The sequence below is a fragment of the Dendrobates tinctorius genome, unplaced genomic scaffold (assembly GCF_039654945.1).
Source record: "Dendrobates tinctorius isolate UK_male_01 unplaced genomic scaffold, ASM3965494v1 ptg000126l, whole genome shotgun sequence".
Taxonomy (NCBI): domain Eukaryota; kingdom Metazoa; phylum Chordata; class Amphibia; order Anura; family Dendrobatidae; genus Dendrobates; species Dendrobates tinctorius.
This window is the reverse complement of record NW_027361794.1, coordinates 17,637,710-17,652,123: the sequence shown is the minus strand read 5'-3', so window position 1 is coordinate 17,652,123 and position 14,414 is coordinate 17,637,710.

Below are 14,414 nucleotides of genomic sequence, written 5' to 3'. Positions count from 1 at the left end.
TGTGTTTTGAGTCCATTTTCACAAAAATTATTAAGTATGGTGGAAGAGGCCGCGGACGTGGGTGTGGAGGGGCCAGCTGGTACTAATGGTGGTGGTGCATCTGCTGGTAGTGCCAAAAGCACAATAGCAGCTAAGGCAGGAGGTGTTGAGCCTGCGTCAACGTCTGGCACAAGAAGGCCTTTAAGGCTCCCTTTTCTGGGAGTAGGTAAACTGCTTTTAAAGCCAGAGCATCAGGAACTGGTTTTGCCTTACATTGCCGAAACAGCCACCAGCTCTATCACCTCCTCTTCTGAAGTTTACAAAAATGCAAGCACTGAGTCGTCAGTGCAAGCTTCTGGTCAGGAACCATCCCTTTCCTTGTCTCCTTCACCCCCCACCCAAAGTACAGGATGCGGCAGCCCACAATTCAGATTACTCCATGGAGCTCTTTTGTCATGCCATGCCTGTTGTATCAAGTGAAATCCTGAATTCCCCAGTCCAACATGAATCAGAGATGGAGTGCACTGATGCACAGCCACTGCTAGATGATTCCGCTGGTACATTCACCCACAGCACTACATTCCTCTTGCACTCTAGAGCCAGAATGTGACACTGATGAAACTCAGGTGCCCCTTCCCGCATACTATTCCACCTTACACGGTGACACAGAGGAAGGTGCAGATAAAAGTGGCGGTTCCCTGAGCAGGTGGGGGGTCCTACTCGTGGGCGACGGCAGTGTATTAGGGCCCCTCATGGCATGCAAAAGTGTCTCTGCCGGTGGGAGGGCCCACTCGCCGTCAGACATACCTTTGTAATATGTGGGGCCCTGTGCCAGTGCCGTCACCCACGAGTGGGCCGCCCCATGCTTGCTCAGGGCCACAGCACTTGCAATACTTAACTCTCCCTGCTCCACCACCGTGACGTCTTCCACGTTTCCTGACAGTGACATTCAGGTTAGAGAGCGCGTTGACATCACGTCTGTATGCCCTCTACCGAAACAGTACAAGTGCAGAGAGCTTGAAGATGGGAATGCTGAGGAGTCCAGAGTACAGCAGTGCCCAGCGAGGAGAGGTATTTAATTTATTTAAATGTTGGGAGCATTTTTTGGGGAGCAATATACACTGGAGAATGAGATATGGGGCCCATCATACACTAGAGCATCATCCATTTGGCCCATCATATACTGGAGCATTCCAAATGGGGGACTTCAGACACTGGAGCAGCATTTACGGGGCCCATTATACACTGGATGATTAGAAATGGGGCCCATTATATATGGAGTATTATTTGGGCCCATAACACACTGGAGCATCGTCCATGGGGACCAACATATACTGGAGCATTCCAAATGGGGGACATCAGACACTGGAGCAGCATTTACGATGCCCATTATACACTGGAGCATTAGAAATGGGGCCCATTATATATTGAGCATTATTTGGGCTCATAACACAGTGGAGCATCATGCATGGGGAGTCGGGGACCAACCTATACTGTAGCATTATGTGGATCTCATCATATACTGTATGGAACATTATATGTGACCAATTATTCTGTATGGAGAAATATATGGGGCTCATTATTCTGTATGGCGCACTAGGTGGTGGCCATAATATTGTATGGAGTAATATACTGTCCGTTTTTTGAGCTATTGTAGAATTTAAAATAGATAATATTAGTCATGTCATGTAAGCAGTGAAGTATTTTTCATTGTACTATACCTATATTTCTGTGCCGTATCGGAGCATTATGAATTGTGGGATGTGTTAAAAGGGCGCACTGACACTCTTTGGCCAAGGGCACATGAAAACCTGGTGCCAGCCCTACCCCCTCACAACTTTAGCCAAATAACCCCCAGTTTTCAATGCGTAACTATTATTATGAAGTAAATTAAGGTTGACGAGCTTCAGTAATATGAACTGATGTATTTGGCATTGAAATGGGCACTGTAGGTGTGTTTACTGTCCTCCACTCCCTGCCGACTATGCTTCCCCATTGACTTGCATTGGGATTCGTGTTTCAGTCAGACCCCGACTTTTCCCTATAGTCGGCCGATTTCGGTCGACCCGACTTTTGAGAAAGTTGGGTTTCATTAAACCTGATTCGACCCGAAAAAAGGCAAAGTCGCTCATCTCTATTAATTACATTTTGAACTGAGGAAAGGGCAACTTGAAGAAAACACTTTGCTATCTTCTTATATCCTTCTCCCTATTTGTGGGCCTCCACCATTTTCATTTTCAGAGTGCTAGGCAGCTGCTTAGAACCCATGGCTGCTATTTTTTGGCACAAGGTTAGAGGAGGCTGGGCTTTTTACAAAGCTGGGAAATTTGCATCACCTGGATAACAATGATAGTGAACAAGCCATAACCCTAACAGACTAATTAAGGTGTGAAACCTGGGTCTAAGTTATCTGGGCACACAAATCTACAAGGGTGTCCAAACTTTTTCTTCACCCCCTTTTCCTTTTTGTAGTTTTTAAAATGTAAAAAATGGCTATATACAATATATATATATATATATATGTGACGAGCATCAGCTTACGCTGAGTCGTTTTTCTTGAATGAGTGGACCCTCCGCACACTTTGTACACACACGACTCCCCTCCGTACACCTCGTACACACGGCTCCGCTCCGTACACCTTATACACACATGGCTCTGCTCCGTACACCTTGTATACACACGGCTCCGCTCCATACACCTTGTATACACACGGCTCTGCTCCGTAGACCTTATACACACACGGCTCCGCTCCGTACACACGCAACTCTGCTCCGTACACACGCGGCTCCTCTCCGTACACCTCGTACACACGCGGCTCCACTCCGAACACCTCCTTCACACACGGCTCCGCTCCGAACACCTCGTACACACACGGCTCTGCTCCGTTCACCTCGTTCACACACGGCTGCGCTCCATACACCTCGTACACATGCGGCTCTACTACGTACACCTAGTACACACTGTTCCGCTCCGTACATTTCGTACACACACGGCTCTGCTATTTCCACACTGTAAGGGTAAGTGCACACACTGCGGATAGTGCTGCAGATTTTTCCGTGTGGATTAGCCTGCGGTTTTGCCCTTCGGTTTGACACCTGTACAATGGAGCAGGTTTAAAACTGCTGTGGATTCCGCACAAAGAATTGACATGCTGCGGAATTGAAACCGCAGCAAATCCGCGTGGAAAAATCCGCAGCATATCCACAGCGGTTTTTGTTTTTCATTGATTTTAATGGTACTGTACAATGCAGCAGAAACTGCAGCGTGTGCACACACCCTCAATCCCTCCTGACCCCCCCACATAAACTTCCCCTCATCCAGTACCATGACAACCAACACAGCAGAGTCCTGCATACACTGAGGCCCCTGATCATGTGACCCCTGACTCCTCCCCTCCTTTGACCTCATCACAAGTCCTGTGCGCACAGAACAGCCATACATGTGTGCGGCTCTGCAGGTGAAGGTATGTGGAGATTCTCCTATATTGGCGCATTATTATTAGAAATATATTGCTTGGTCTTCCAGACCTTATCTTGACCTCTACTGTTCCTGATAACTACCATGTCTTAATTACATTTTGAACTGAGGAAAGGGCAACTTAAAGAAAACGCTTTGCTATCTTCTTACAGCCTTCTCCCGATTTGTGGGCCTCCACCATTTTCATTTTCAGAGTGCTAGGCAGCTGCTTAGAACCCACGGCTGCTATTTTTTGGCACAAGGTTAGAGGAGGCTGGGTTTTTTTTACAAAGCTGGGAAACTTGCATCACCTGGATAACAATGATGGTGAACAAGCCACAACCCTAACAGGCTAATTAAGGTGTGAAACCTGGGTCTAAGTTATCTGCGCACACAAATCTCCAAGCGTGCCCAAACTTTTTATCACCCCGTTTTCCTTTTTCTACTTTTTAAAGTGTAAAAATGCCTATATATATATATATATATATATATATATATATGGTACAGACCAAAAGTTTGGACACACCTTCTCATTCAAAAGAGTTTTCTTTATTTTCATGACTATGAAAATTGTAGATTCACTCTGAAGGCATCAAAACTATGAATTAACACATGTGGAATTACACTCACTGGCCACTTTATTAGGTACACCTGTCCAACTGTGTGTTAAGACTTAATTTCTAATCAGCCAATCACATGGCGGCAACTCAGTGCATTTAGGCATGTAGACATGGTCAAGACAATCTCCTGCAGTTCAAACCGAGCATCAGTATGGGGAAGAAAGGTGATTTGAGTGCCTTTGAACGTGGCATGATTGTTGGTGCCAGAAGGGCTGGTCTGAGTATTTCAGAAACTGCTGATCTACTGGGATTTTCACGCACAACCATCTCTAGGGTTTACAGAGAATGGTCCGAAAAAGAAAAAAAAACCAGTGAGCGGCAGTTCTGTGGCCGGAAATGCCTTGTTGATGCCAGAGATCAGAGGAGAATGGGCATACTGGTTCGAGCTGATAGAAAGGCAACAGTGACTCAAATTGCCACCCGTTACAACCAAGGTAGGCAGAAGAGCATCTCTGAACGCACAGTGCGTCGAACTTTGAGGCAGATGGGCTACAGCAGCAGAAGACCACACTGGGTACCACTCCTCTCAGCTAAGAACAGGCATCTGATGGCTACTTTCAGCAGGATAATGCGCCATGTCATAAAGCTCGAATCATCTCAGATTGGTTTCTTGAACATGACAATGAGTTCACTGTACTCAAATGGCCTCCTCAGTCACCAGATCTCAATCCAATAGAGCATCTTTGGGATGTGGTGGAACGGGAGATTCGCATCAGGGATGTGCAGCCGACAAATCTGCGCCAACTGTGTGATGCCATCATGTCAATATGGTCCAAAATCTCTGAGGAATGCTTCCAGCACCTTGTTGAATCTCTGCCACGAAGAATTGAGGCAGTTCTGAAGGCAAAAGGGGGTCCAACCCGTTACTAGCATGGTGTACCTAATAAAGTGGCCAGTGAGTGTATATCATTAACAAAAAAGTGTGAAACAACTGAAAATATGTCTTATATTCTAGGTTCTTCAAAAGTAGCCACCTTTTGCTTTGATTACTGCTTTGCACACTCTTGGCATTCTCTTGATGAGCTTCAAGAGGTAGTCACCGGGAATGGTTTTCACTTCACAGGTGTGCCGTCAGGTTAAATAAGTGGGATTTCTTGCCTTATAAATGGGGTTGGGACCATCAGTTGTGTTGTGCAGAAGTCTGGTGGATACACAGCTTATATTCCTACTGAATAGACTGTTAGAATTTGTATTATGGCAAGAAAAAAGCAGCTAAGTAAAGAAAAACGAGTGGCCATCATTACTTTAAGAAATGAAGGTCAGTCAGTCCGAAAAATTGGGAAAACTTTGAAAGTGTCCCCAAGTGCAGTGGCAAAAACCATCAAGCGCTACAAAGAAACTGACTCACATGAGGACTTCCCCAGGAAAGGAAGACCAAGAGTCATCTCTGCTGCGGAGGATAAGTTAATCCGAGTCACCAGCCTCAGAAATCGCAGGTTAACAGCAGCTCAGATTAGAGACCAGGTCAATGCCACACAGAGTTCTAGCAGCAGACACATCTCTACAACAACTGTTAAGAGGAGACTTTGTGCAGCAGGCCTTCATGGTAAAATAGCTGCTAGGAAACCACTGCTAAGGACAGGCAACAAGCAGAAGAGACTTGTTTGGGCTAAAGAACACAAGGAATGGACATTAGACCAGTGGAAATCTGTGCTTTGGTCTGATGAGTCCAAATTTGAGATCTTTGGTTCCAACGACGCAGAAAAGGTGAACGGATGGACTCTACATGCCTGGTTCCCACCGTGAAGCATGGAGGAGGAGGTGTGATGGTGTGGGGGTGCTTTGCTGGTGGCACTGTTGGGGATTTATTCAAAATAGAAGGCATACTGAACCAGCATGGCTACCACAGCATCTTGCAGCGGCATGCTATTCCATCCGGTTTGTGTTTAGTTGGACCATCATTTATTTTTCAACAGTACAATGACCCCAAACACACCTCCAGGCTGTGTAAGGGCTATTTGACCAAGAAGGAGAGTGATGGGGTGCTACGCCAGATGACCTGGCCTCCACAGTCACCAGACCTGAACCCAATCGAGATGGTTTGGGGTGAGCTGGACCGCAGAGTGAAGGCAAAAGGGCCATCAAGTGCTAAGCATCTCTGGGAACTCCTTCAAGACTGTTGGAAAACCATTTCCGGTGACTACCTCTTGAAGCTCATCAAGAGAATGCCAAGAATGTGCAAAGAAGTAATCAAAGCAAAAGGTGGCTACTTTGAAGAACCTAGAATATAAGACATATTTTCAGTTGTTTCACACTTTTTTGCTAATTATATAATTCCACATGTGTTAATTCATAGTTTTGATGCCTTCAGAGTGAATCTACAATTTTCATAGTCATGAAAATAAAGAAAACTCTTTGAATGAGAAGGTGTGTCCAAACTTTTGGCCTGTACTGTATATATATATATATATATATATATATATATATATATATATATATATTTGCCTAAAATATAAAGGAAATGTGTCATCTTTAACTTTAGACCTTTTAGACATCTCTTAATCTTTAACTTGCTTAACTGTTCACATTAACAGCAAAAAACATCTTTTACAATTGGGATAATTTTCAGTTTAGTACTTAGCAGCACATCCGCACTTTTATTATTTCCATTTTTGCACAGTAATATTGCATGCACTAGTCCCTTATTTTCATTTTTCTTAAGTGTTTATCCACACTTTAACACTTTACAGCTCACCGCTAATATTCACACACATTAATAGGTTGTTCATAGAGGAAACACTTTCTTCACCACTCCACCCTCTATAGGTATAATGCTTCCTTTTTCATGTTTATCTCCATACATACAGTGGGTACAGAAAGTATTCAGACCTTTTGCTCAGTATTGAGTAGAGGCATCCTTTTGAGCTAGTACAGCCATGAGTCTTCTTGGGAATGATGCAAAAAATTTTTCACCCCTGGATTTGGGGATCCTCTGCCATTCTTCCTTGCAGATCCACACCAGTTCCGTCAGCTTGGAAGGTGATCTTTGGTGGACAGACATTTTCAGGTCCTCCAGAGATGCTCAATTGGGTTTAAGTCCGGGCTCTGTCTGGGTCAGTCAAGAATGGTCACAGAGTTGTTCTGAAGTCACTCCTTTCCTATTTTAGCTGTGTGCTTAGGGTCATTGTCTTGTTGGAAGGTGAACCTTTCACCAATTCTGAGGTCCAAAGCACTCTGGAAGAGGTTTTCATCCAGGATATCTCTCTACTTGGCCGTATTCAAGTTTCCTTCAATGTCAACCAGTCATCCAGTCCCTGCAGCTGAAAAACACCCCCATAGCATGATGCAGCCACCACCATGTTTCACTGTTAGGATTGTATTGGGCAGGTGATGAGCAGTGCCTGTTTTTTTACACAGGTACCTGTTGTGAGTTCATTTTCCCCTTCACTACTGAGGCCCGAGGAACTCCCTCTTCTGGTAAAGAAAGGTAGTGAGCCTGATTATCAAACACCTGAGCCTGATTTTGATGACTGGCTGAGTGGAGTTACTGACTGGATATAAGGCTGCCGACGCCCTTCTGCCCGGCGGGTGATTTCTCTGTGGACTTCTAGGATACCAGTCTGATTCCTGCTCCTCTAAAGCTAAGTTTTCTGCTTTGTCTTTTAGCATTTGTGTTTTGTTTTTGTTTGCCCTGCTTTTCTGGATTCTGCCATTCCCTGCTCAGGTGAGCTGAATCTCCTTTTGCCTGTTGCTCTGTCTTCAGAATATTCCTGAGTACTGACATAGCCTATTTGAAGCCTAGCGTCTTCAGGGCCTTTTTCACTGTCAGTTTGTTGGCTCTTATTTTCATAGGGTTTTTCACGGATTTCAGACAGCAGCCTTCTTGTCCTTTCCTATCTAGTTAAGCTTGGGCCCCGTCTTTGCTCAGTCTATCTTTCTGTCTGTGTTGTGTTTTTTCTTCTTGCTTCACCGTCATATATGTGGGGGGCTGCCTTTTGCTTTCGGGTCTGCTCTGGGGCAGTTTAGATTTCCCTTTCTGTCTTTAGGCTATTTAGTCCTCCGGCCGTGATCGAGGGGCCTAGGGCATCGTAGGAGCCCCCCACGGCTACTGCTAGTTGTGCTGATAGGTTCAGGGGTCTGCAATCCGATAGCTGCCAACCTCTCTAGTTTTCTGGATGATTTTATGAAACAAACACAACTCTCCCTAGCAGCTGCTCACACTCTCCCTACACTTGCTGTGTTCTGAGTTATGATTGAGTCACCGTAGGAGGCAAAAATAGAAATGCTAGCTAAGTCCAGAAAACCAGAGAGGTTGGCAGCTATCGGATTGCAGACCCCTGAACCTATCAGCACAACTAGCAGTAGCCGTGGGGGGCTCCTACGATGCCCTAGGCCCCTTGATCACAGCCGGAGGACTAAATAGCCTAAAGACAGAAAGGGAAACCTAAACTGCCCCAGAGCAGACCCCAAAGCAAAAGGCAGCCCCCCCACATATAATGACGGTGAAGCAAGAAGAAAGAACACAACACATTCTTCTTGCTTCACCGTCATTATATGTGGGGGGCTGCCTTTTGCTTTGGGGTCTGCTCTGGGGCAGTTTAGATTTCCCTTTCTGTCTTTTGGCAGCTATCGGATTGAAAACCCCTGAACCTATCAGCACAACTAGCAGTAGCCGTGGGGGGCTCCTACGATGCCCTAGGCCCCTCGATCACAGCCGGAGGACTAAATAGCCTAAAGACAGAAAGGGAAATCTAAACTGCCCCAGAGCAGACCCCAAAGCAAAAGGCAGCCCCCCACATATAATGACGGTGAAGCAAGAAGAAAGAACACAACACAGACAGAAAGATAGACTGAGCAAAGACGGGGCCCAAGCTTAACTAGATAGGAAAGGACAGGAAGGCTGCTGTCTGCAATCCATGAAAAACCCTATGAAAATAAGAGCCAACAAACTGACAGTGAAAAAGGCCCTGAAGACGCTAGGCTTCAAAAAGGCTATGTCATTACTCAGGAATATTCTGAAGACAGAGCAAAAGGCAAACGGAGATTCAGCTTACCCCAGCAGGGAATGGCAGAATCCAGAAAAGCAGGGCAAACAAAAACAAAACACAAATGCTAAAAGGCAAAGCAGAAAACTTAGCTTTAGAGGAGCAGGAATCAGACTGGTATCTTAGAAGTCCACAGAGAAATCACCCGCAGGGCAGAAGGGCGTCGGCAGCCTTATATCCAGTCAGTAACTCCACTCAGCCAGTCATCAAAATCAGGCTCAGGTGTTTGATAATCAGGCTCACTACCTTTCTTTACCAGAAGAGGGAGTTCCTCGGGCCTCAGTAGTGAAGGGGAAAATGAACTCACAACAGGTACCGCTTAGAATTATCACCAAAAAGGTCTATCTTCGTCTCATCAGACCAGATAATCTTATTTCTCATAGTCTCTGAGTCCTTCATGTTTTTTAGCAAAATCAATGCGGGTTTTCATATGTCTTGCACTGAGGAGGGGATTCTGTCAGGCCACTCTGCCATAAAGGCCCGACTGGTGGACGGCTGCAGTAATATTTAACTTTGTGTAACTTCCTCCCATCTCCCTACTGCATCTGTGGAGCTCAGCCACAGTGATCTTGGGGTTCTTCTTCTACCTCTCTCACCAAGGCTCTTCTCCAACGATTGCTTAGTTTGGCTGGACGGCCAGGTCTAGGAAGACTTCTCCTGGTTCCAAACTTCTTCCATTTAAGGATTATGGAGGCTACTGTGTTCTTAGGAACCTTGAGTACTGCAGAAATTCTTTTGTAACCTTGGCCAGATCTGTGACTCAACACAATTCTGTCTCTGAGCTCCTTGGCAAGTTCCTTTGACCTCATGATTCTCATTTGGTCTGACATGCACTGTGAGGTTTTATATAGGCAGGTGTGTGCCTTTGCAAATCAAGTCCTATCAGTTTAATTAAATACAGCTGGACTACAATGAAGAATCGATTCAAGGAAGATCACAAGGAAATGGACAGCATGTGAATTAAATATGAGTGTCTGACCAGAGGGTCTGAATACTTATAACCATGTGATATTTCAGTTTTTCTTTTGTAATAAATTTGCAAAATTTCTACATTTCTGTTTTTTTTTCAGTCAAAATGATCTGCAGATTGTACATTAATGAGAAATAATGAACTTTTTTGAATTTTCTAAATGGCTGCAATGAAACAAAGAGTGAAAAATATAAAGGGGTCTGAATATTTTTCGTACCCACTGTATTCGGTCCAGCACCCATTATTCATTCTCTTGGCCATTCTCTTTACTGACGGCACATTATATATCCGGGCTTGCGATAATGGAGCGCACGCTTCTTTGGACCACGCCTCTTGACCTGCTTGTCCTCGGCTATCGGACCCCACTGGCACGCGGCACGGTCGTTACCATGATCTCAATACTGGACACTTTCACAGCTCAGAACTATCTACCTTCACAGCTGAAATAGTTGTTCTATCTTTTCAGTATACATAGCGGTTCCCAAGTTGGCTGCCACTTGGAATTATTCATCCATTCATGGCGAATACAATTTCTTGTTCTCCATCCTATGCTACAGATCGTTGGCAGCCTATTGTGTAACACTTTTTACGCAAGTTAATCAGCTCTTCTGCTCTCCTTACCACAGGATTACATGATCTCACTGGAATTAAAGGGAACCTGTCACCAGGTTTGGCCGATATCAGATATGGCCACCGCCATATCTGGCATTCTATAATACTGTAGATAAGCCCCCAATCCGACCAGAAAGATAAGATAAATAAGTTTTATTATACTTATCCGGGGGCAGTCTGGTCCGATGGGTGTTGCAGGTCCAGGTTTGGCGCCTCCCACCTTCTCATAATTGCCGCCCTCCTGCTTGCTTCATGGCTCCCGGCATCACGCTCCTGGACAGGCGTACATATCTGCCTGTACTCAGGCCCATGTCTATACTCTGTGTGCTCTACCCTGCGCGTCCGTACTCCTTTACCCTGCTCTGCACGTCTGTATTCCTGTATCCTGCTCTACTTCTCTGTACCCTGTGCACTGCTCTGCACATCCATACTCCTGTACTCCGTTCTGTATGTCTGTCTCTAATGCTCTGGTGTTCGTCAGTCTTCTACGTTTCCCTTCTATCCCATGTGTCTCCCGCTATCTGAGCCCCCCCTCTTGGTATCAGCTAACGTGGTATTTGTCACACCGCCAGTCACGCCGCTCTCACCTGGGGGCAGGACCCCACGCCCGGTGTCACCATGTCTGGCGCTGCGCTGCTCCGGTGTTCCCATCGGGTCCGCACACGCGCCTCTCATACTTAGTTCCATGGATGCACAACGTTGCTAGTGTGCATCTGTCTCTGCTCTGTCATACTCCTTTGCACACGCTCAGCTCCTACCTTCTCCATGTCGTGCTTCTCAGCACACCCACTGTCTAACCTTGCACTCAGGCGTGCCCTCTGCGCACGCTTTGTCTAACTCTGTACTCAGACGTGCTCCTTCGCTCGCGCCCTGCTTTGCTAGCACCTGGGCGTGCTTGTCTGTGCACGCCATACGTACTCTCGTGTACCCACCTTGCACTATCCTGTATCTAGCGTACTACCATGTACATACTTTGTATTGTCCTGTACTCTCCGTGCTCCCGTACACTCGCCCTGTTTTGTCCTATACCCTGCGTGTCCCTATGTCCACGCTATGCACACTCTTGTACTCTGCACATTCCCTGTTGCTAGACACATCACTCGTGTCTCCTGTGAGCCGGCCACCTGGTTCCAGCTGTCGTGGTAGCTCACCCCCTTAGGCTTGCCCCTGACACTTCCTGTATAGGGAGTGGTCCTCACTAGGTCAGCTCGCCCTAGGTGGGTTGGTGTCACGACCCAGAAGGTCCACTCCAGGAGTCGTCACAGAATTAGAGATCCCTGGGCCTGTCCCTGATGATCTCTGTATAGGGGTCAGTCTTCACTAGGTCAGCTCGCCCTGGAGCTATCTGTTCCACAGTCCAGAGAGTCTACTCTTATTGCTCGCCTCCCTGAGGCGTTACAGAATAACCAGGCCATAGACCCCGCTGGCACCATGTTTTCCGCGGCTTCCGTACAGGTAACAGCCCGTGGCTTTGGCTCTGTGTCCTTGCCACATTTCCCGCCTCGTGCTTGCAAGCCACCTAAGTTTTCCCAATCTGTGCAGGGTTTTTTTGACTCAGTGCAGCATCCATTTTGAACTCCTGCCCCTGTGGTATCCCACCGACCGGGCAAAGGTGGCTTTCATTTTATCTCTTCCAGAGGGAGAGGCCTTGGCTTGGGTGAAGCCCCTGTGGGAGCGTGATGACCCCATTGTCTCCCAATTGGCAGCTTTTTTGGAGACTTTTCGCAGGGTCTTCGATGAACCGGGATGGCTGGCCTCCATGACTGGGTCCCTTTTCAACCTTCGCCAAGGTTCCCTGTCAGTAGCTCAGTGCGCCATTCGCTTCCGCATCCTAGCCTCCGAGTTGGGATGGAATAATGAGGCTCTGGTTGGTGCTTTCTGGCATGGGCTGTCAGGCTGGATTAAGGATGAGCTCGCGGGGCGAGATACTTCAACCTCCTTGGAGGATCTAATCTCCCTGGCCACATGCATAGATTTGCGTTCCCAGGAACGATCCTGCAAGGCTTCCAGAGAGGCTGGTTTACTTCTTCCTCTAGGACAGGTAGGGGAGGCCTTCTTAGGAGTTCCTGATTCCTCATCTCCCTTGACTTTTTACGTTTTGATATACCTGGAACAGAGACGTTACTCCGAGGTGGCCTATGTGGATTCGGGTGCGGCAGGCAACTTTATTAAAGTAGTCTCAAGACTGTCAGGAGGCTTCAGATTCTTGTTGTTTCCCTGGACAGACCACGTTTGATTGCATCGGTGGATGGAAGACCTTTGCCAGAGCTCGTCACCATGGTGACCGAAGAAATAGTACTACAGATTGGGGCCCTTCATTAGGAGAGCATTGCCTTGTACGTACTACCGAACCTCTCACACGCACTGTTGCTTGTGTTGCCTTGGCTCTGGTCCTATGAACCTATCCTTGATTGGTGCTCGGGTGATGTGCTACGTTGGGGGATCCTCCTGCCAGAAGCAGTGTATGCAGCCAATTCGTCCTGTTAATCTCCCACAGTTGACCTCTGCTCCCGCAGGTCTCCCTTCGGCTTATTGGGGCTATACGGACGTCTTCAATAAGAAGGAGGCTGAGGTCCTTCCTCCACACCGCTCGTATGATTGCCCGATCAAGCTTGTTCCAGGTTCCTCGCTGCCCAGGAAAAGGATCTACCCTTTATCTCCAGAGGAGACTCAGGCCATGTCGGAGTATATTCAGGAGAACTTTTCCAGAGGGTTCATCCGGACAGACACGCAGCTCCACTCCGAACACGGCTCCTCTCCGTACACCTCGTACACATGCGACTCGGCTCCGTACGTCTCGTACACACACGGCTCTGCTACATCCACCCTGTAAGCCCCTCCTGACCCCACAAAGAAACTTCCCCTCATCCAGCACCAAGACAACCAGCACAGCAGAGTCCTGCATACACTGAGGCCCCTGATCATGTGACCCCTGACTCCTCCCCTCCTGTGACCTCATCACAGGTCCTGTGCGCACTGAGCAGCCATATATGTGGAGTGCGGCTCTGCGGGTGGAGGTCGGTGCTGGAGGCTCCATTATTCTCTATGTGGAGTGCGGCTCTGCGGGTGGAGGTCGGTGCTGGAGGCTCCATTATTCTCGATGTGCAGTGCGGCTCTGCGGGTGGAGGTCGGTGCTGGAGGCTCCATTACTCTCTATGTGGAGTGCGGCTCTGCGGGTGGAGGTCGGTGCTGGAGGCTCCATTATTCTCTATGTGAAGTGTGGCTCTGCGGGTGGAGGTCGGTGCTGGAGGCTCCATTATTCTCTATGTGGAGTGCGGGTGGAGGTCGGTGCTGGAGGCTCCATTATTCTCTATGTGGAGTGCGGCTCTGCGGGTGGAGGTCGGTGCTGGAGGCTCCATTATTCTCTATGTGGAGTGCGGCTCTGCGGGTGGAGGTCGGTGCTGGAGGCTCCATTATTCTCTATGTGGAGTGCGGCTCTGCGGGTGGAGGTCGGTGCTGGAGGCTCCATTATTCTCTATGTGGAGTGCGGGTGGAGGTCGGTGCTGGAGGCTCCATTATTCTCTATGTGGAGTGCGGCTCTGCGGGTGGAGGTCGGTGCTGGAGGCTCCATTATTCTCTGTGGAGTGCGGCTCTGCGGGTGGAGGTCGGTGCTGGAGGCTCCATTATTCTCTATGTGGAGTGCGGCTCTGCGGGTGGAGGTCGGTGCTGGAGGCTCCATTATTCTCTATGTGGAGTGCGGCTCTGCGGGTGGAGGTCGGTGCTGGAGGCTCCATTATTCTCTATGTGGAGTGCGGCTCTGCGGGTGGAGGTCGGTGCTGGAGGCTCCATTA